Source organism: Linepithema humile, chromosome 2 (genome assembly GCF_040581485.1).
Source record: "Linepithema humile isolate Giens D197 chromosome 2, Lhum_UNIL_v1.0, whole genome shotgun sequence".
Classification (NCBI taxonomy): domain Eukaryota; kingdom Metazoa; phylum Arthropoda; class Insecta; order Hymenoptera; family Formicidae; genus Linepithema; species Linepithema humile.
Window position 1 is genome coordinate 1517990 of NC_090129.1, and position 21346 is coordinate 1539335.

Sequence of the window (21346 nt, forward strand, 5' to 3'; positions counted from 1 at the left end):
AGGTCTCGCAAGTAGGTCGCATCTCACGGCTCGATATCGCCGAACGCTCTTTTATGTCCTCCGCTAAATTGGGTTACGAGAGTGCTGTGCCTGTTCGGGAAAAGTGTGTGGGAAATACCGTTGATGCCTATGATTACACAGGATAGATCCTTATAATTAACGGATGTATCTGTGAGATGACTGACGTCTCGGATTACCGACGGAACTAGTGCTGCAACAATGAGAAATTGCGGGACACGTCCTTTTCTTACGGAGAAAAGTGTCGCGTTTCAAAAGGATCTACTTTTGAGAAAGATCGCAAGATGTAACATAAAACGCGCACATTCCAGTCCAATTTGCGCGTTGAATTAAAATATTTACTGTAATTGTCTGACGCAAAATCTTTGTGGAAACGTTAACTAAAAATCGGAGATAACAATGAAAAATAAATCTCGATTCGAATTTTACGGAAGAAAAAAATAAGTTCAAGCTCAATTTTCGAGAAGAGAAACGTTAGAAAGATCTCGAAGTGGTTACAGGTAAACTTGCGATGAAAAACGCAAACGAAGAATTTTCCCTCGGAAAACTTCAGACTAGCCCGCGAATGCGGTGTTGAGCGAGCAACAATGGCAGAGAATCTGCGGTACTCGAAACTTCCGGTTGCCGACGCGCCGGAAGATTTGCCCCGCATTTGCGACGGTCTGGCGATTCCCGGCGGCGCGTTGTGAAATGCATTCGGCGAAAATACACAGTTAAAAGAATGAAGAAGCAAAGAAGCGGAAGTCTGATTTAACTTCATTGTGAATCTGACGTAGCATTCTGAATCCCTGGAAATGTAACTTTTAATTAATTCCGGATCTCTCTAAAGAGCGGAGAGCAAAGAAAAACGCGAAGAAATAACGTCATGCATTTTTTTTTGCTGTTGTCCGAAAGATATGTTAGTCGTGTATGAAGAGAAGAACTGAAACGCGAGCGAGGTTGACGCTAAAGAGACATAGGACATATGCGCGTTTCATTGATGGCGAAATATCAAGTGAAGCAAACGTTTCATCTTGGAGGGACTTGTAAGGAAAAAGAAGTGAAAGGAATTATTCTTTGAATTGTTCTGGAAGTAAGTCACTCCGTGAGTGTTAAATGAATCCAAATCGCTGGAGCGATGGGAGGTACATACAGAAAAGAGCGATAAGATGCCGGAAGCCGACAGCTTGAAGTTTTCAAGACGGCGCTTACGTCGAACGTCATTTAGAGTTGTAGCTTCGCGCGAACGGAAGTTCGAAACTTTGATACTCGACAGCCGCACGTAAGCAAGACGGAAACGGGAAAGAATCGAGAATATGCGAAAAAGAATTACGGATCTCTACCGAGAGTGCCTACAATACGTTTCAATCTTCATCCAAGAGCCGCCATCGTTCATCATTCATCATTTTTGCAGAAATAGATTTGAAGCATTTCAGGGCCGAGAGTTCTAAGATATAATTTTGGTGTATCGTAGAAGACAAGATTTCAGGCCAAATAAAATCGATAATATATTATTTGTTCATTAATATATAAATTTATAAAGGTTATAAAATTATACAAGAGTTTGCATATTTTTAATTTTTAATTTCACAACTCATAAAATTTTGATATAGAATAAATAATTCTTTTTCTAAAAAGATTTTCAATTTGGCAAAATTTACATACAATTATAAGTGTTTAATCAGTATTTGTTCCGATATTAATTACAAATATTTTCTTGTGTTAACACGCTTTTATTAGCAAAGAGAATTACAAAATCGCGGCTTTTTCACCCTGTATAATCAACAGTCGAATTGGCAAATTGACCGATCCAGTTGTTACGATAACAATAACGTGTACACTGTATAAAGTTCCTGTCGGGATAATTCATGCCCCGAAATTGGTCGCTCGCTTCTCGGTGGCGAGCCGCGAGACTCGAAGCGAGTCGCATTCGATCGATAGGTCGTTGCATTCCGTGTGCAGGCGTTCGTTTCGCGGGCGGGATGCAATTGCGCATACACAAGCGTCCTAATCGGCGGTTCGTGCAGCTCGATTCTCGGCCACGGATGATTGCATGAAATCAAGGTACGGGAGCTAATTTGCGCGGACGACGTCAGTACGCGCGATAATCCGACAACTCGAAGCAGTCCGACAATCCCCCTAGTGATAATTAAATGCCGATCTCGCTCGATCGATTGGATTATTTTCAACAATTGCGAAATACACTCGCCGTGGTACATGCCAGTTAGTTTTTCGCTGAAATGTTCGTATCGCGTGAAGAACGGGCATTAAAATAACGTTAAGGAGAAAACGAACTCCGTCGAAGAAGCCGCTTCTAAAATATTTTATTTTTTTAGAGTATGTCAAAAGGGTTTTTTTTTCATTATTTTTCGCACAATATATAAAAATTATTGTAATATGTATTATATAGTGAAATATATTTCGAGGTTATTTTTCTCTTACTTGTTAGCATTTTATTTTAACGCCTATTCTTCACGCAATACCGACATTTCTGATATTGGCGTGTATTACAGTTATTAATAATATATTTCAATAAAAGAAAATGCTTTCTCTTTCTTTTCTTTAATTTCCTTTTATCATATAAATATTTTCTACGCATATAATATATAATCTTTTATGTTTAATAGAACAGCTTTTAGTCACGCAATAAAATGTAGAAAAGAGTCGATTTGGAATCTAATATGATAATCGATCTTTATTTAACTCTTTTGAAGAAGCACGTGACGTATTTATTTATTTTGCCACGATAATTTGCTCTTTCTAATTCGGGAAAAAATACGAATGCAAATAAGAATAAAAATGAGTGCGACAAACGTAATTGACGGTCGTATTTCTTACATATAAGCCATGTATAGGACGTAAGGTCACCCATTCCGCGAAGATTACTTCATTCCTCGACTTTCGACCCGCGTCACATTCCACACGACGTCCAACTGTTCAATTGAAAATCCCAATATGTCGACTCTCATCGACACTACCAACGTATTCTAGGGCTTCCCTTCGTCATTCCGACGTGTTCTGGAATTCGAAGGCCCGCTGCGCATGCACATGCATACCCTGTGACCCAATAAGACATCGGTCGGACGAGCAGAGAAGGTTCAACGAGTAACCGTTTACGGACAAACCGAGTTAAAAGTATATAACTCAAGAGCTTTTATCGTATTTGTGAGTTTTTTTCTTAAATAACTCGAGTGTAATAGTTTTTAGTAAATTTATTTTGCCGGAAAAATTTAGTACTCCAAAAATGCGCTTTATCGCTCTTTTTATCTCTGCCGATATCTTTCCGTCGCGAATAATTATTATAAAATGTCTTATTGTAAATTTATTATGCGAATAAAAATGAGAAAATTACAAGCACATTATTACACTAGAAATTTTATAAAATCTCTGCATCACTCGAGCAACACTTTGAGAAAGACTGCAGGGAATCAAATCTCGTTTTGCTAAAGCTCGCAACGAATAGATGCTAGGCTAACGAGGGCTCCAATTGTCTGGAAGGATCCTCTGCACATCGCGAAGTGAATACCAATTCGCTTAAGAATATCCGATGGAAATTTATTTAAGCGCGTCGGCATTAACGGGCGCATCTTGCGTGCAACAGGTGATTACATGCGTTCTGCAAATATCGTCCAATTAAACGTCACGTATACCACCGGTTCTCGACACGATGACACAATTTTGATTACGCAACGCTATTTTAACGCGCTTCCGATAACGCGTATCAAGTGATCGGAGTGTGATCAAGCAGTCGGGCTCCGGTATTCAACAGTGTCAAATGGCGACGTTGAAACAAATAGTTGCTCTTGTACTCTTAACTATTTATCATAAGTGAGAGAATAAAATGCGAAAATTATTACTAAAATAATGTTGCATTAACGTTCTCTCAATTGATATTTGTATATTTTGTGTGAGGAAAGCTTGTGTACGCTGTTAATCTCGACGATTTAATAGACGTCGGGATACGCCCGCTAATTTTACGAGGAAAACGGATCATGGCTCTTCGAATCTTATAGTGCCTTCCAAGGCGATTCGGATCGTGCTCGAGAGGCAATTTAATCCAACTTTCATGAACTCGTGCTTGCTAGAAAATATATTTGATGTGCATATAAAGAGGCGATTGCTCAACTTGATCTGCCATTTCGCATTTAACTTCCAGATTTTAATTCGGAGTCCAACTTAAGATCTAAATCACAATTTGATGTGGAATATGAATTCGTAAAAAAAATGAGCGTCTAATTTGGACAGTTTGAATAATTTGAACGTAAGTAGTGATTAATTTGCACTAGTTTCAATAGAAAATGCTCTGCACTCAAAAAAATATTTCGCTGATGTAGTTAGATTTCTAGATATCGCAACAAGAATGTATCGCTATTTTTCGTATCTGTGAAAACATTGTTTGTCACATATAGAATTTATAGCAGTAATGTTCTAGCAATAGCTTCTGAAAAATTTAGGTACCACTGTTAAATGTTATTCATTGCATGATCTAACACGTGATTGATCTTATATAGATAGGCGCTTTAGAGAAACTTTCTTTTTAAAGTTCACAAACAATACAGATATATATTCTGTTTCTGTCATCTAAACTGATTAAGTAATTACATATGCAATATCACAACAGTTGCTAATCATTTATCTGTTTTAGTTAATTTTTTACACCTAGAAAATTTTAGCTATTATTGCAAGATCATTTTTTTGAGTGATGTTAAAAAGACGGTATCTCGTCAATATCGATATATTTTTCTATGATACCTGCCGATTCACATTCGTGTGATTCAAATATTGTCCGTATTGACGGTTCAACATTTGAAATTACAAGTTCCGGTAGAATTATAAACAACTGAAGTGATAAAATGCAAAATAGTGCGAGTCCACTTTTTGATATCGTAACACGCTGTTTATTTATCTTACTCGACGTTATCGATATACAGAAACAATATTATTTACACGTAAAGGCAGAAATTATTTTTATAGTATATTGAAAAGATCAAAATTATGCTGCAAACGTCAATTTTATTATTGTAAAACCGCAATGGATTAAATGTTGTGAAGAACTAATGCTCTGAATATTTCAAGAGAAGTTATTTTCAGTGTCTCTTCGTAAACCAATTCGAGGTTGCCCTACGAGACTCCTACTACAAGTTGAAAAACTTGAGCAGCTTCGCTGCTAATCCTCTTCGGAGGGAACGATAAGTAGATAAACATTGCCGGTCGGCCTCGCGCAGAATAAGTGATGTAGGTCGAAATCACGCGTGCTCGAGCTGTTAGGCTAAGCGTCGGGGGAAGTATTTCTTAATTAGTGACGACGCCTCGAACAGGGGGGCTATCTCGAGGTGTCTTGAGACGAGTTAAGCCGCTCCCTCGGAGCCGTGCCCCTCACGACTCGCTCGTAGATCACGATTTGCACTAAGTGCCTTAAGTTCCATGTCGACGTCGGCGTCGATAAATGATCGTAAACGGCTCGTGATATAAGCCAGTGCCAACGACGTAAATTGACGGGAAGCTCGAAAGTCTGTTGTATGTACACACACACACACACATATATATATAAATAACGTGCGAACCCATCGTACTTTACCATCAAAAAGGCTACCCCCAAATATCTAAAGTATATTCGTTACAATTAGTAGAATATCCGTTTATATATTTTATTCGTATGAAGATAAAAACTCCAATAAAATCTGTGAGATGAAGATTTATCGCTTAATTTATGATAATTAGCCTGAAAATTCTCATATTCGAATATCGCCTACGAGAGCTTTGCTAACAAATTTTCGTATTAAAAAAATTTCGATCTATTATAATTAATTTTTTTAATTGTCTTAATAAACTAATAAATAATTGTATAAAAAAAATTAGTAATAAGCGATTTAGGTTTCTAATATGATAAATATTCGAGTGGAAAATAATGTATTGGAAAAATTCGATCGATAGCGTGTTTAAAATTTTCAAGTGCTTACGCAAAGTGTCTTGACGGAAGCCTCATTTCATTTTTATTAATGTTAAATTCGCTTTTCGTGTTTTACTCTTAAATACATATTATTTAGCTTTGAGAATCAAATATGCGGACAAATATATTTTCATGAATATTATTTCACCCGGGTCGTCCTCGACTCAGCTTCTACCGCGAATGTTTGCATTCGTTGCATTTTAATGTCATCGTGAATCTCGACGCAAACGCGAGATTGAGGCCGCCGATATCGACTGCAATTTTTACTCAAATGTAAATACATATTTAGATCTATGACGAGTTCGTAGTGCAGGAATATCGGTCGTCTCCCTGATTACGTATGCATTGTACAAAGTCTCGCTTTCTTTGACAAATTTAGAATAAATCTTTCAACAAAATTTTAGATAAGAATCTGCATTTTTTGTTAAATAATATAACTTGTACTTAATTGAAAAATGAAACAATCTTTATTTGGAAAAAAAAGAAAAATGTTTATTTTTCGAACACCCAGTAGGTACGAAAAAATGAACCTTACGCAAACTTTCGCGTTTTCATCTCGTCACGAATAAATACAGAGATCCGTTTCGTGTGTCTACAGCATCGAAATTGAAATTCACCGAAAGTACAGCAGTTTCAATGCTTGATACAAACGCTGTTGGTACAACGGTAAGAATAAACGTTACGCGATTTTCTGGTTTCGCACATTTCGGCTACGCTCGCCGCAGGGCAGCCTGTTTATCGGATTTATTTCCACGGGATACGCTTGGATTGCATGCCGATTTTGCATATTTTCAGCCGTGGACTATTGTCCGACGGCGAAAGAAAGAGAGACACGTTTTTCCGTTTTTCATCGCGGACCGACATGCGATCAATGGTGAATAGTAGTTTCGGAGACATGCGATTTGCTCCTGCGAATAGCGATCAAATTGATCGAGTGATATATTTGCGATGCAATCTGACAAGCGCGTATTTATTTTCCGCTTTTTTCTATTTTCTTTACAGCAATTTCAAATGTTATTCGCAATTTACATAGTAGTGAAATCAATAGTGAACGGAAACAATTATATAAAAATATGCATTGTAAATGCTTCTTTTCGAAATTCAAGAGATTTATAAAAATTCTTAAATTTGTAAAAGAAACAGTTTAGAAAAAAATTAGTTTATACTTTTTACACATTAGAAAAATAAATTTACTTAAAAATGTATTGTTATTAAATATTTCTAAATTATATTAATTAAATCAATAATCGTCTTGTCATACTACACACATGTACAGTACATAAAAAAAAAAAGACAGATGCATCAGCCTCCGTGGCGCAAACGGCTAGCGCGTTCGGCTGTTAACCGAAAGGTTGGTGGTTCGAGCCCACCCGGGGGCGTATTTTTTATTGTAATGAACATGTCTTGTAACAATAATTTGAATCACTTAAATCTTTTGATTAACAGCTGAACGAAAATAGCCAATAACGCCACAGAGACTGAGAAAAAATATTTTATTAAAAGAAACGGAACGTTTTTAATAAAATTTTTTTTTTTATAAATTACAAGAGATAAACAAAAAAAAAATAAAATGCTGTATCACTGTTTGTGAAACGCTTCGGAGAGATTGTTACGCATACGCGGAGATTACGTGATCGTCTTTTTCCGCTGTTAGTTGTTTCTTAAAATATTTCACTAAAAATGCAATGAATCAGCATCGGTCAGCACATCAGAAGAGCTCATGAAATATTTACGCGAGCGGATCTGGTCTTGCGAAACCTATCTATCCTCGAGCACGTGCAACGTTGATACGAACACATTGCGCAGAAGATATAATATAGCTTGTGTCGATGTATTTGAGACACGAACCACTAGATGTCGCAGAGAAGCTAAGTATATCTCGTAACTAAGTTTCAAACGCTAGTCTATAGAAGCATTCCTAAAAGAAACGTCAAGTCGGTCATCAGTAAGGATATATACTGATCCAAACAGCAGAGGATGAACTTATGGAGATGATTCATGATTAAACTCCACCCTGCTCCGTAGGTTATCGCAACTACGGTTGTCGGGAATTCTGATGCTGCTGATGGCCTATTTCAAGAATAAGACTTTCCAAAATAAAATAAAACCATGCTTTCGAAACGTATTTCAATATAAATCCAAGTATGATTTTACGTTTCTCTTGCAATTATTAACTTATATTTTAGGTCACGTTAAAAAAAAAAAAAAAAAAAAATATGTGTACTGTAAGAAAATTTTAATGACTGAAAAAAATTAATATAACGTGAATGACTGATAAGTGTTATATAATGTGTATGACATAATTTATACATTTTTTACTTAAGCTTTTCTGGGTAATTAATCAAAATCAACTCGGACAGTTAATAAATGCATAATAAATGATAAACGCAATAATCAGATAACGCGTATATAAAATGTTATTATAAAACGATTTTCATATATTTATATTTTATGACACGCCACTCATTAATTGTTTGCCCATTACGATTTTAATCACTTTTAAATCCCCAATCTTTCTTGAACGAACACGAGAACTGCGTTCGACAACAACAAATACAAAATCGACATTACTACTGTGCGAGTAACGCAATGCACGCAGTTGCGTGCCAGCCGGTTAACCGAAACTCATTAGAGGCTTGGCATCGCGTGCGTCATGTGTCCGGAACACGCGACGTGTTCGACGCTTATCACGTAGAGAGCGGGGAGAAGCATGCATAGAAACTAGAGACAAGTTCACATGTTTCTCGTTCACAAACGAAAGTTAGGGAGGTCAGGAGAAAGAGACCTCTCTCTCCTTCTCCATCTCTCCCCAGCACCTTTAATACACGTGAAAACGAATTTTCGCTGCAACGGATAGTTGCCGAATCGTTGCAAGTACAACGCCGATAACACGGCATCAACTGCAGTCGAATTCCACGTTCGTGGTTTCGCCGCAGGTCACGTATCTAAATATTGGAATTTCAAGCGGTCGCGTTTTTATTTTACCCGGCGTTTGCACAGCATCGTTTTCAAATGGCAGATTATTTTTGTTTTCCGACGTAATTCTTAATACGACTGATATCTTGAATCATAACTGCGAAAATAAACGTGGGAATTAAAAGGCGGCTAAATGTCACGACAATAAATTTAAGGCAAATGTGTTGTATGCTTTTACATACTAAATCCTTCTCTTTTTGTCTAATTATTTTCGTACTTGATTTTATCGCAAGCGCCTATAAAAATGACGAAAAATTGAATTTTATGTTTAATGATCCAAACGCAATGGATAACGCACTTATCATTCGCGTGGATACATCTTTTCGACGAGAAATTCCTTTTATCACGCCCTTGTCGAATTGCAGGAAAAACGAAAAAGCCTAGCATTTTACAATCGAACCGAATGCCTATCGACGTGAACTCCCGATCGTTCAACAAACTTCATTTTGGGATTTCGAGCGTTTGATCTGGCACGAGTCAAAAGACTGAGCCGACAAAGAGAATATCGGGCCGATGGGGGGGGGGGGGGGGGGGGGAGAAAAAGAGAGCAAAAGAGTAAAACGAACGAGGAAACTAATTACCTGTGACGAGAAAGATCCGGACGATCGTGAAGCGCACGTGCAAGTCCCACAATGAAACGGAGATTAGTATGAAAAGAGCAACAAAAACATAAAAAAAAATAAAAAAAGACTGCGTCAAGCCGGGAACTTCTTTTGTGCGCGATGTCGAAAAAGGGTGAAATAGGGAAGCGGAAGTGTTAAAAAAGTGAAAACAAATAGCAGTTGTAATTCTATCCCGTCTCTCGCGTTCCCGCGGGACCATAATTCTCCTCTTTCGCGAGAATCTCACTACGGAGCGCCGCTCGAGCGAAAGTCCGGTTAACTCTCAGCAATCTTCCTCTTTGTTCGCACTTTCACATTCTCCCGTGCGAGTGCTGTTTGCGTTTCCATCCGCCCCCCGCGAACTCGTTCTCGCCGCGCTGTCAGTATGTTTCGAAAAAAAAAAAAGAGATACACGCAAAAGCGAGTTTCCCGCGAGTGCGTTTGATTCCGCAAAGCCGTTCTGGTTTACGTATTACTGCGCAAAAGACCGCCAATTTTCTCTCTGCCCGCCGTACCGGCCGGGCGCCCTTTCAACCACTTTCCCACCTTTTTTTTTCCGCGTGCTGAGGCTCGCTCTCTCTCTCTTCCTCTCGGGCGCCGCACTTAAATCGCCGGAAGCTTCTTTAGTCGCGGCTGAAGCTTACTGATAGGCTTCTCGAACCGGGCTCGATTGCTCCGATCGTCTTTGTCACGGTAATGACTTTCCACCTTCGCCTTCTTCCCACGGCAACTCACTCGACGCCATTCTTTCTCCCTCTGGGAATTTTTTAGCATCTACTTCTCAAGTAACCCAATTCCCTCATCACGGATGGATCTCCGCGTCGCGACGCCCCGCTTCATCGATCTCGCGTTTTCTCTTCGTTGTTATGTTATGCCAGGCGATTGCGCGGATTTGATTAAAGATTAAACGAACGACTGACAACGACAGTTTGATAAACTGTATCCGCCGCAGGTCGGGAAAATTCTTCAGGCGCGCGTGGGATAAAATTAATTTTTTCAAACTTGCGAACACATTGTTTATTAAAAAGATCAACGTACCGCGATAAAATAACTCTAGGTCCGTGAAATTTATCCTCGAAATGTCATGTGTTGTCATTTTTATAACTTTTCTTCAATATAGCATATGCAGAGTTTCACCTGGTGGAAAAGTTTGCTTTGAGGTGCGTCATTTTTTAGGTAAACAATGTATATGTATTCGCAAAATTGAAAAATTATGTTTATGCCCAAGTTTGCATTTTTCTTTTTTCGATCCACGGCGAACACATATATTTTATCAGACTGTCGTTACTGTATATTATTGTATTTGTTTAATTGTGCCAAAAATCAAGAGTATTAATTTGCAACAACAATTGAATGAATTGCATTTTTTGCAGGTGGCAATAATTTTCACAGTTCTAAAAAGATGATATTGATAAAAATAACACAAGTAGATGTTCCTAAATCCACGTGTACAATATTAATTTTGAGCCAAATAAAATATCTTACTAAGGAATGAAAAGAAAAAGGTAAGATTAATGGCATATTTCCTCAAGTTGTGTTATAAGATTTTCCGAGGTGGAAAATCTTTTCAGATACACCGGCAATATCATTATAGCCGTTTTTAAAGGCGGGAGATTATTTTCACAGAATTATTTTTTTTTTGATAACTGAAGCGTAACGCAATTTGAGAGGAAAGAAGGAAAAAGAACTCACCACGACGACGGAGGTAAGCGTCATGCGAGACGCGAGGCCCTAAAAGGCTAAGGCAATGTTTCTTGCGAAGGAGATCCCGAAAGCTACGACACGCTGACAAATTGAGTTTTAGACCCTGCCGACCGTGTCCTTCTATTCCGATGGATTTTTCCCACGGGTCAATGGAACGGCTTCGCTCGATCTCGATTCCACGGGATATCACGTATGTTCTCTTGCCGCCCTTTGCCGTTCTTTCTCAAGGGAATGACCGATGGTCACTTTTCCCCAACGTCGTACGGTAAGTCATATTGTTAAAGGGAACATGATGGAACGTAATGACCTGCTTCCATCTCGGGGTTGTGTAATGTAATAGCGTAAATGGGATGTAGAATAGCCGCAAGGGTGAGCAGCCGTTCGAGAATTACCGTGAGATGTAAAAGCACACATTAGAGTAATTATGGTACTTGAGACAAAGCAAATTTACAGGTCTGAAATATTGCTTTCTTTAAATGGATTAAAAAGTAAGTTTTCTCTCTCTCTCTCTCTTTAAGATTAAAAAATAAATATTTAATTTTAAATTAATTAATGTATTTTTTATCGATATTACATTCAACAACTTTAAGTACAAGAAAATTAATATTTGAATTTTACAAAATGTTATTAACAATAAGTGAGAAAATTATTAAACTCAATCAGATTATTGTCCAGTTATTTTCTTGAACAGAATAATTTTGCAAGATAATATGATAAGCAGAAAATGTAAAATTTTCAATTTTAATCTAACAATTTTTTTTTTTTTATTTCATATAATTTCTTTGGAAGGAGAGGAAGAATTTTTTTTTTAAATTTGTGTCAATATTTTATTACGGTCAATATGATTATTTTTCTGAAGGAATGTTCATCCCGAGGGGGCTAATAAAATTTTCGGGTCGCAAATCCAGGGTCTACGATCCCTGGTCTGAAAGAAGTCACACCCTGTTAACGACCGGAGTCACTTTATCTCGCGCTATGCAGTCGGCTAGATGACAGTCATCAAGACGTACAAGTAACTCGGTAGAGAGCGATAACAAGATTAGTTTTCGATCGCTACGACAGATAGTTGAAGGGATACATGAATCATTAGGCGGTCAGGTCGCTCGTTATCATCAGTTTATCATCGACTTGCTCTGATAATCTCGTGCCACCCTCGCGACGAACGAAAATTTCCCGAGGCCGCGTAATCGCGAAGTCCATTACCTCGTAATCTCTCGATGAAATATCTCTTTACAGATAAACTTACGAACCGCGTACGGATACAACATCTCCCCGACTACTAACTGTTCTTAAATCTTTCTTAAATCTTTCCAGTACTTAGCTCAAACTTTAGCTGGTTCCTGTTGACGAAGCAGATCGAAGATGTACGAAATCTTTTGAAGTACGCTATGAATACATACATTTTTTCTTGTTCGTACTTTTTTATTTTTAATGAAAATGTATGTTTGTTTTGCACTTGTACATAATATAATTATTTAGAAGTAACGAAGTTAAATGTTTAATTTTTTACTGTTAATTTTATTCCGTTGACTTTTCCATCCCTCTTTATGCGCGATTAAAAATATCAAAGTATATTTTATATTAAAGACTAAATAAAAAAAATGATAGAAAGAAGATATAATCCGGCGGTATTTTTTTAACTATTCTAAAATTGCAAAGAGAAAGTTTCTTTCATTTATCAATCGTGATGAAGTTCTACTGAATGTCGAAACTTCGACCGTGCTTTTGGCTCGTTCAAAAACTCTCGAGACCCCATTATGATGAATAAATGCTTCCGATACGGAGATTAATTAGTCTCGAGACATACAAAAGTTTCTCGAAAGTCGAAACCCTTTTATCGAGATAGTTCAAAAGTCTGACAATTTTCTAAAACATTTATAGAATATAATTAAATAAAAAAATAATTTTATCCGTATAATTTCAAATGCTCTTGTTTTTTGCACTTCTAATTATTTTTATATCTTGTTAATTTAAATTAAATTAGTGTAATATTAAAAAACAATATATTATTAAAAAGTAATATTAAACAAAAAGATGAATATTGAAGAGTTGTAGCAAATACTAATTGTCCTCGGAGCTTTAATTCAAAATTTCAAGTCAGTTGAGAAATCCATCATTAAAAATAAATAAGATGGGATCTTTTGGGATCCCACTTCGTGTTCAACGGCGTGCTTTTATTCGTGGAAAGTCAATTGCAATTTACATGCATAATTCATCGAACGGTAACTCCACAGCTGTGCTCTTTCAGCGCGGACATCCTTCGAAACTCGCCGGGAAAAGTGAAAAGTACCCCCTCCCATCGGTTTCCGCGGAAAGATTTTTTCCTTCGTAAGGGAAGTAACGGGAAACAAGCCGGCCAAGTAGACAAAGCGTACGACGCTGCCAGCCGCCGCATCCGTGGAACTTTCGCAGCGCTATTTCGCCCGACTAAACTTCAACGGGATTTTCATAAAGCTTCAACGTAGGACCGGGAACACGGTGATTCGTGTGGGATGGCTGAGGGGAAGGAAGCGTAGGAGGAGTACCGAGCAGCGAAATGGAAGGGAAACTTTGCTATCCATGCCGTGAAAACTCGCGGCGTGAGTTATCTCTTTCTTCGTTCGGTCGCGCCGCGAGCCTCCCCGCGCATCGAAGAATGCAGTGAAAAATCTTTGATAGTTTATAATCAATTCCGCGAAGTTTGTGTATCGTTAGTAAATAAAAAAGCCGAATTATTCAATAATATTCTTTTAAATCGAGATGTTGCGACTGAAGAGAAATTTCTATCGCGTCAGATGTAAGCTTCTGAGAAAAGAGCTTGTGAGGAGGGGCTTTTTAATGTTCAACAGCTGTAAATCACTCGGCGGCTCGCAAGTAATATAGACCTTTATTTCACTCTCGAATGTCTTTTATAACACATAATATAACTTAATATTGTAGTCGGTTAATATATCGCGTTTTATATAGCGGAAAACTGAATCAAAGCCTTTCGCAAGCATGAAAGAACGATTAAACTCAAGTAGATTGTTCGCCAGTTACTTTTTTTTGGACAGAATTTGCAGGGTGACACGCTAAAACAAGAAAAAGGGGAAAAAAGGGCAGGAAATTTCCAGTCTAGTAAACTTCTTAATTATTTCCCTCCGGCTCAATTATTTCTCTAGCTTTCCAAATTCAGCGCAATGATAGTATGAATAATGCGAAAGGAGATCCGTAGTAAAGGAGAAGTTCCGGATGGTAGCGTGGATCGCCACCTGCGATCCACGGGATCTAAGCACCATCCATCTACGTCGTCGAGGACAATTCGTTCAGCGTATCAATCGTCGTTTCGGCCGTGACGAATGGCACAACGAACCGAAAAATATGGCTCTTTATCATTTCCCTATCTTTTTTTTCTTTTTCTTCTCTCCACTTTCCTTTCTCTACCTCGTCACGATAGGCAAATAAACAGGATCGGAGTATCACGAACATTAAAGAAAATAAATTATGCGGCGAAATAAAACGTCCTCCTTATCATTCCGAAACATTTCTTAAAATCTGACGAGGAAATTCAATTCCAGCTGGACTCAATTATAACAGAAGTTTACTTTATCTACGAGATAGATAAAGATATAGAATTATTGATTTGAAAAGTAATTTCCAAATTCATCAAGGGATATATGAATAAAAGAAAGGGCAAGAATAAATTAAAACGTCATTCGTACGATAAAAACTCATATAAAATATTTCAATATCAGTTATTATTCTCCACGAATTTGTCACGGTTACATCTTTTTTTTTCGATTATTCCAAACGATTACTACTATTATCACCGCGCGCAGAGACAATCGATTTGCTTGAAAAGCACGCGATTCGAGAGCTATCGCTCTCGGCGATGATCCTGTTTCTGTTTCCAATTTCCTTCCTGTCGTGCCGAATATGGAACGCGCTCTCTTCTTTCTGCCGTTCATAAAGTTCCAATAAAATTCGTCCAGGAACGAATGGTTAAACGAATGGCTCCCACCCTCATCCCCATCCCTCTCGCTCCGCGAAACAAATTACCTTCTATAGACGTTCAAACTACCGAAAGCTATTACGCGGCTTTGCCAGTGGAAATTTCTCGACGAAACGTAGACCTAAACGGCTCGATTCCGCGGGCGGGAGGGACACAATCAGCCAGCCGTGCACCGGATCGTCGCTTTAACTCGCGCGCTTAACGAAGCGGTACGAGACTCCTCGGCTTCGGAATGACGGGAAGAACATCGCACGCAACATCAGAACAGCACAACGTAGCGATACAGAGTTCGCCAAGTCTCGGGATAATCAAGAATATATACCGAATATTACAATTACGACGATGGTATCTACATTATAGCGAGCACTAATTTGTTGTAAAACGTAATATATTTCTATTTGCATCATCGCATTTTTGTACATTTTATATTAACATCTTTTTAATTTGGTTTTACGGTATTGTTCGAGAAATCTTTGAAAAATTAATAGAAGAAGCAGAAGAAAACGTTGATATAATATGTACATATGAATGGTGGTAGATTAAATGTAAGTGCAATATATTACAACGAATATCAAAAAGTACCTCTTTTGTTCTAGTGATGCTTTAATATTACTCTTGTAATTTTGCATATAAAGCTTTAACAGAGAAATGTAGAAGCGTTTGAATAATTTATCAAAACTTTAAATAATGGAAAAAATGATTGCGTTTAAAATGTTATTCGCTTTATACATATTACTGAATTAATTAATTAACAATAAAAAATTCCTGTGATTTTTTAACATATCAATAAATATTTCAAATTGTTAGATTTTTAAAGCAAAAGAAGATAAATTATCAAGAAGTGGCTCATTATTTTCTTGTTCAAATCATAATCTATCGCGATTTCAACCAGGTCAGTGCTCTTTGTAAGTGCATGAATGAGAAAGTTCTATAGCCATCTTTATGAGTTCCGCATTCAACGAAAAAGTTTGATCCCGCACTGCGGATCGATGCTAACGGAAAATTATCCTCTCAAATACAAATTTTTACTCTAATTGCCTTTTATTAGAAATATGTATTTACGAAGCGAACAAATCATACGCTCAAAAGCCTCGCTGATTCTATAAAAGTGAAAAACAATTCTCTATTATTTATGCAAACAATCGATGGTGCAAATAATAGGATATTTCTCGCAAGTTTCAAAATTTTATTTTGATTATCAAGCACTGTGTGTTTTTGTATCTCGTTTCGCGATTATGGATTCGTTTCAGCCGTCGTCGAAAAATTCACGAGGTGCTCCCGCGCTCTCTTCGATCCGAGTCGCGCGCGGTGTTTTGCTTAAAAATCGGAACCACGTACAACAGCGGGGCGTTGGATCAAGCGGCATGCAAAGCTCTCACGTTCGCGGGAATCCCCGGAGGAACGGGAGGTATACGGGAAGCCTTATACGAACGTCGTTCTTTCCGACGTCTCTCGCGTGCCCAGGGATTACGACACGAAATTCGAACGGAACTAATTTGCCGCGGCCCCGGGATCTCCGCAGTGGCTTCGGATCCACGGAGCTTCCGACGTGCAGCGCAGCGGTGACGTAACTGAAGCGCTGAAGCGCTCTCTCTCTCTCTCTCTCTCTCTCTCTCGCACCCCGGAAAAACTCACGGCGTCCTTCAACCCACGCAATCGACAACGTCGATCTCGATTACGACGGCATCGCAAGTCGGCATCGCGGAGTTCGATATCTTCCTTCGCTTCCTCCTTCTTTACTCTCACTTCTCAGTTTTATCCCCCTCCGCCCCTCCTCCTCGCCATCCTCTCCTCCCTCTTCCGCACGGCACTCACGAAGTGACGTTACTTGCGCCATAGCGCTGCAGAGGGATGGAAAGGGAGCAGGTGGGCGACATTAAACATTGATAATCATCTGCCGCGGAGATATGAATCTTTAACGCGATTTAATCCGTTTTACCTACGGGACTTGTCTGCGCTTAAATTAAAAACAAACTACGCTGTGTCCGCCGCGGAATTTACGAGTTACGTTATTTGTATGTTTGCTTCTTTATCCGTGGCGCCGGCGTCGTTTCCTCCCCGGCCGGGTGAGCTTATTCGAGGGAGAATCGGGGAACTCATTTACAAACCGTCGTATCCATATTTAAGACATGGAAATCGCGCGAGGCTTTTCCGCAGGCTTTGCGATACGTAATCTCCATAGAAAATGGACGATTATGCCTCGTAATTTCCATCTTTAAGCAAACAAAAATGTGGATTCATAATGCGGCACCATCTTCCATGGAGATTGCGCGACTGTGAAGTTTCGCCTTTCAATTATGGGAAGGAACTCGCACTCCTCGCGAGCAGATTCGTATCTTTATTCCACCGCGACGCGAATGGATTCTTATCTTTATACAGCGACGCAAGCGGAATCGCTCCTTTATGCGCGACGCGAGTACTTAAGAACTAAATGGCGCAGACCGCAGCTGCAGTTTCTCCGAAGTCCGACGCGATCGGACGTCGGCGTGCCATAGTTTGTTGTAGAAGAGGGATGGGCAGGTGGGCTTGATACGAGAAGAACGTATGTACGAATATATATATAGAAGTCCCCGGTCCCGCGGCCTATTTTCCGTATTTTCACTCTCAGTTCTGGCGCCGCAGATCGCAGAGCTTTTGTCGTTCCCTTTTCATCGCGCCGCCCGTAGATTCAGGTCAGCCCCGGTCGTTGCTTTTGCAGCAGTGTATGTCTCACCCCTCCCTCCCTCGCGGCCTCTTTAACCCTACCACTATTCGACTACCTCGTCGCGGACTAGCGCTCGTTGCACTCCAGACGCGGTTAGCACATTGTGGTCGACCGGAAACGCGCTAACGCGCGACAAGATAGTTATTTTAACACGTACGGTTCTACACACGCCGCACGGTAAAATCAAATTGTAGTCAATTGTTATTGATGACTCTAACTGAATTCAACAAAATTATGTGCAATTTATAACGTTTTCCAACTCGCGGGTTGAACGCCGACTGAATTCTTTTTGAAAATTTTTCAAATATTCGCTAGCGCGTAAATTATTATTCCATATTTTTTCATTCAAATCAGTTTTTAATGTAAATAATTCAAACGACAAGTGACGGAAAATTATTAAAACACTTTCGATGGACGTTTCACTTAGCTACGAAATATTTCAATATCGTCACGTCTAATCTTGTTAGATTCACGAGAATCTTCAGCGAAGGCCGAGCTCATGATTGGCAGCCGGCTAAGCGGTATCCTCGTTACTCCGTAGTTATTATCAATTATTATTCCTGCCCGACGTGCACGACATTCAATTTAACGAGCCATTAGGTGCAAAGCTCTTGTAAACGACCGCGTATATCGCCTACGCGCTACGCAACGTCGAATGGCGATCGGTCACGGCGAAGAGCGATCGTAACAGATCGAACTTTCAACTATCGCGATTACTTGCGCCGAAGTACAAAATATTGTCTTCCGACGTAACGAGCCATCTTTCACCTTTCACCCTTGATTAATTCGGGATTAAATTTTCGCTAATGAATTTGTATCCTTATCGTTTGTCCCAAGTTTTCAATCTTCAACATTTTCGATATCTCTGTAATTAATCTCCAAGTCCGTTGAAATGAAATCCACTTGAAATTAAACGAAAGTAAGACTACACCATCTGCTCGCACATCCGAAGCGCCATTTCCCCTCCTTTTCAATTGCTCGTAATTCGAAAATTATTAATTTCTCTTTTCCGTCGTTTTGTTACGAAAAGATTCATTTCGTATTTGTCACAGAAATGGCAAGCGAGAAGAGTGCCGCGATATATCTGAAAGGGGTTGCACATTTTACAAATTGTGCAAAAAGTGTTTAATTCGAAAAAACGAGCCGTTTAAGAGTTTGTCAATCGCTCGCCGATCACGCGAAACAGTTAACCCCAGGGAATTTGCAGATCCTGATATCGACGCAATTTCGCATTTCAATCAATGGCAAATTAATTACAGCGTCCCGACATTATTATACGCATTACGCGCGCGCACACAGACGCATCGCGTTGTAAACATGCACGCCGACACACGTTTTCGCAGTTTCACGGCGTGCAATTTGTTGCGTCGGCGGCATTGTTTATCTAACTGAAAGGTAGAATTGTTATAATAAATTAATTGGCGCCGTTGGCGCTGCTTATCGCAGCAACTCGCGGCTTGTTACAGCGCGACGTATTGTCGCTGCGCTCCCAAATTACGGAGCTTTAACGCTACAGGATTTGCCGTTCTTACGTGCTAATTAGCGTATCGTTATCGTGTGCCGTTCAGCGATCTTAAATCAGCCACGAATTTTTTACGAAAATGACCATCTATCGCGCCGCTTCTAGTCATTCTAATCTGTTATCGTCTTTGTTATTTATTACTTTAATTCAGTGAAGAAGTGCATTTTGCAGGAACATTTTGTCCCTGCTTATAAGTATAATAAATTTCTCGAGAGTGCTTGCGCGCGAACATAAAAGCAGAATTTCTTGCTCGTGCGGGGCGTAAAAGCTTGCTGCGTTCATTGTTATTGAGCAATCGGGTTTATGAACCACGCAAGATAAAAAAAGTTAACTGTCGCAGACTTACCGTAGACAGCTGCTTTAGGGGCGTCTAGATGAGTCTCTGTTGGACGGTTCCCTATAAATAAAAGAAAAGCAGATAGTATTATTATACTTCTTAATTTTTAAATATAATTTTATTTCGAAAACAAAAGATTAATTATTTCTAAAATTTCATTTGTCATTATAATTGAAAGATTTAGCGAAAAAATAAATATTTGCTTCTTTCAGCGACGTATCAATCTTTTCGCTGAACTTTATCTGAAATGGAGACTAAACTTGTCATCCGAAGGCAAATGACAAAACTTTCGCGGAAATGCAAGCATCATCCGTATATATCTTTCGACGCGGTAATCTAAGTGTTAATAAAGTGGTAAACCGTGAAGGATGTATCATACACGGGGCTAATGGCCGGTAAAATTGCGACGGTAACACCGCACGAACATCGTGGAGTTGGCCGCGTGTTCCCGACGAAGCATAAATCATAACAGGACGTCTGCAAAGACGATTGCCGGGCGGTTTTGCGTCAATTATTCTTGTTGCGCTCGCGTCGTCGCCTGAGAGCGGTTATTAAACTTTTCCACCGCCACTCGTCATCACACGACGCGTGCGTTTGTCTGCCATATTTTTTATTGTCGGCCACTGCCAACACCAAAGTTGGCACAAACGAAGAATTATGTATTTCATAGGGTCGAATTTCTCAGAAAAGACGCGCAACATTTACAAGATGTGACGTTATATAAAATTTTGTTGCGCGTGTTTATTCGTATGAGGAAAATTTTCACGCGCAATTTAATTAAAGTGTTATATTAAAAATGTACATATGCTATAAATGTACTGCATTAAAAACTCATATTTTATTATAAATGCTGGTGAGAATATCTCACTTGGAAAATTTTCCATCATGAAGTATATGATTCTTTATTTGTGCTAATTTTATAAACAAACAAACACATGCAGCATATCTTAACACATAGTAAAAATAAAGTTTCAAAAAGATACATCACATTTTTACACTATTTTTTAATTTGAGGTTTTAATCATAGAAAGGATCGTTTTATAAATAAATTGAAGAAATACAATTTTCGAATATTTACATTGAATATTTACTTCGATTGAAACACAGATAAAAAAATTCAATTTCCACGAATTATAGTAACGAACAATTATTCCCCACAAAATTGTAAGTAAAATTCGAGTATTGTTATATGAAATATTGCTCTGCGTTAGCGAGCACTTAGGGAGGACTCTAAATTGTGCGACAAGATGGTAAGCGAGAAAGGCGGAGAGGAGGAACATCAAATCAACAGCCAAGCCTCGCAAGCATTCTATATTCATATATGTATGTATGTATGTATGTATGTATGTATGTATGTATATATATATATATATTTTTTTTTAGAGCGTTGTAATATATTTGACATATAAACCAGGTAATATGATAAGCCAGGTAAGGTCGATATTTTTCATTTGCCTTTATATCGCCGTCAAAAATGTGTTTTACAGAGAAACGACAATCTCCCTGAGCATTCCTCACAAGCGCGCAAATTCGCACAGGAATACATCGAGATATAACGGAATATAAAAGTAAAGTATACAAAGA

General features: G+C 38.7%; 1 protein-coding gene, 1 long non-coding RNA gene and 1 other non-coding gene across 10 annotated transcripts in view; 2 read left to right on the forward strand and 1 right to left on the reverse strand.

Annotated features, from left to right (window-relative positions):
- The window catches only part of LOC105677589 (acetylcholine receptor subunit alpha-like), a 66399-nt gene that overhangs the window by 25115 nt on the left and 19938 nt on the right, over window positions 1-21346 (reverse strand). For all 8 annotated transcript variants that reach the window (XM_012376314.2, XM_067348865.1, XM_067348867.1 and 5 more), the window contains exon 2: window positions 19772-19822. The gene's annotated coding sequence lies outside the window, so the exon portion shown is untranslated. The remainder of the gene's footprint in view (window positions 1-19771; window positions 19823-21346) is intronic.
- LOC136997744 (uncharacterized) lies at window positions 6429-12905 on the forward strand. Its single transcript, XR_010888367.1, has 2 exons — window positions 6429-11030; window positions 11178-12905. It is a non-coding gene; the product is annotated as an uncharacterized lncRNA (long non-coding RNA).
- Window positions 7253-7326, forward strand: TRNAN-GUU (transfer RNA asparagine (anticodon GUU)). The gene has a single exon. It is a non-coding gene; the product is annotated as a tRNA-Asn (tRNA).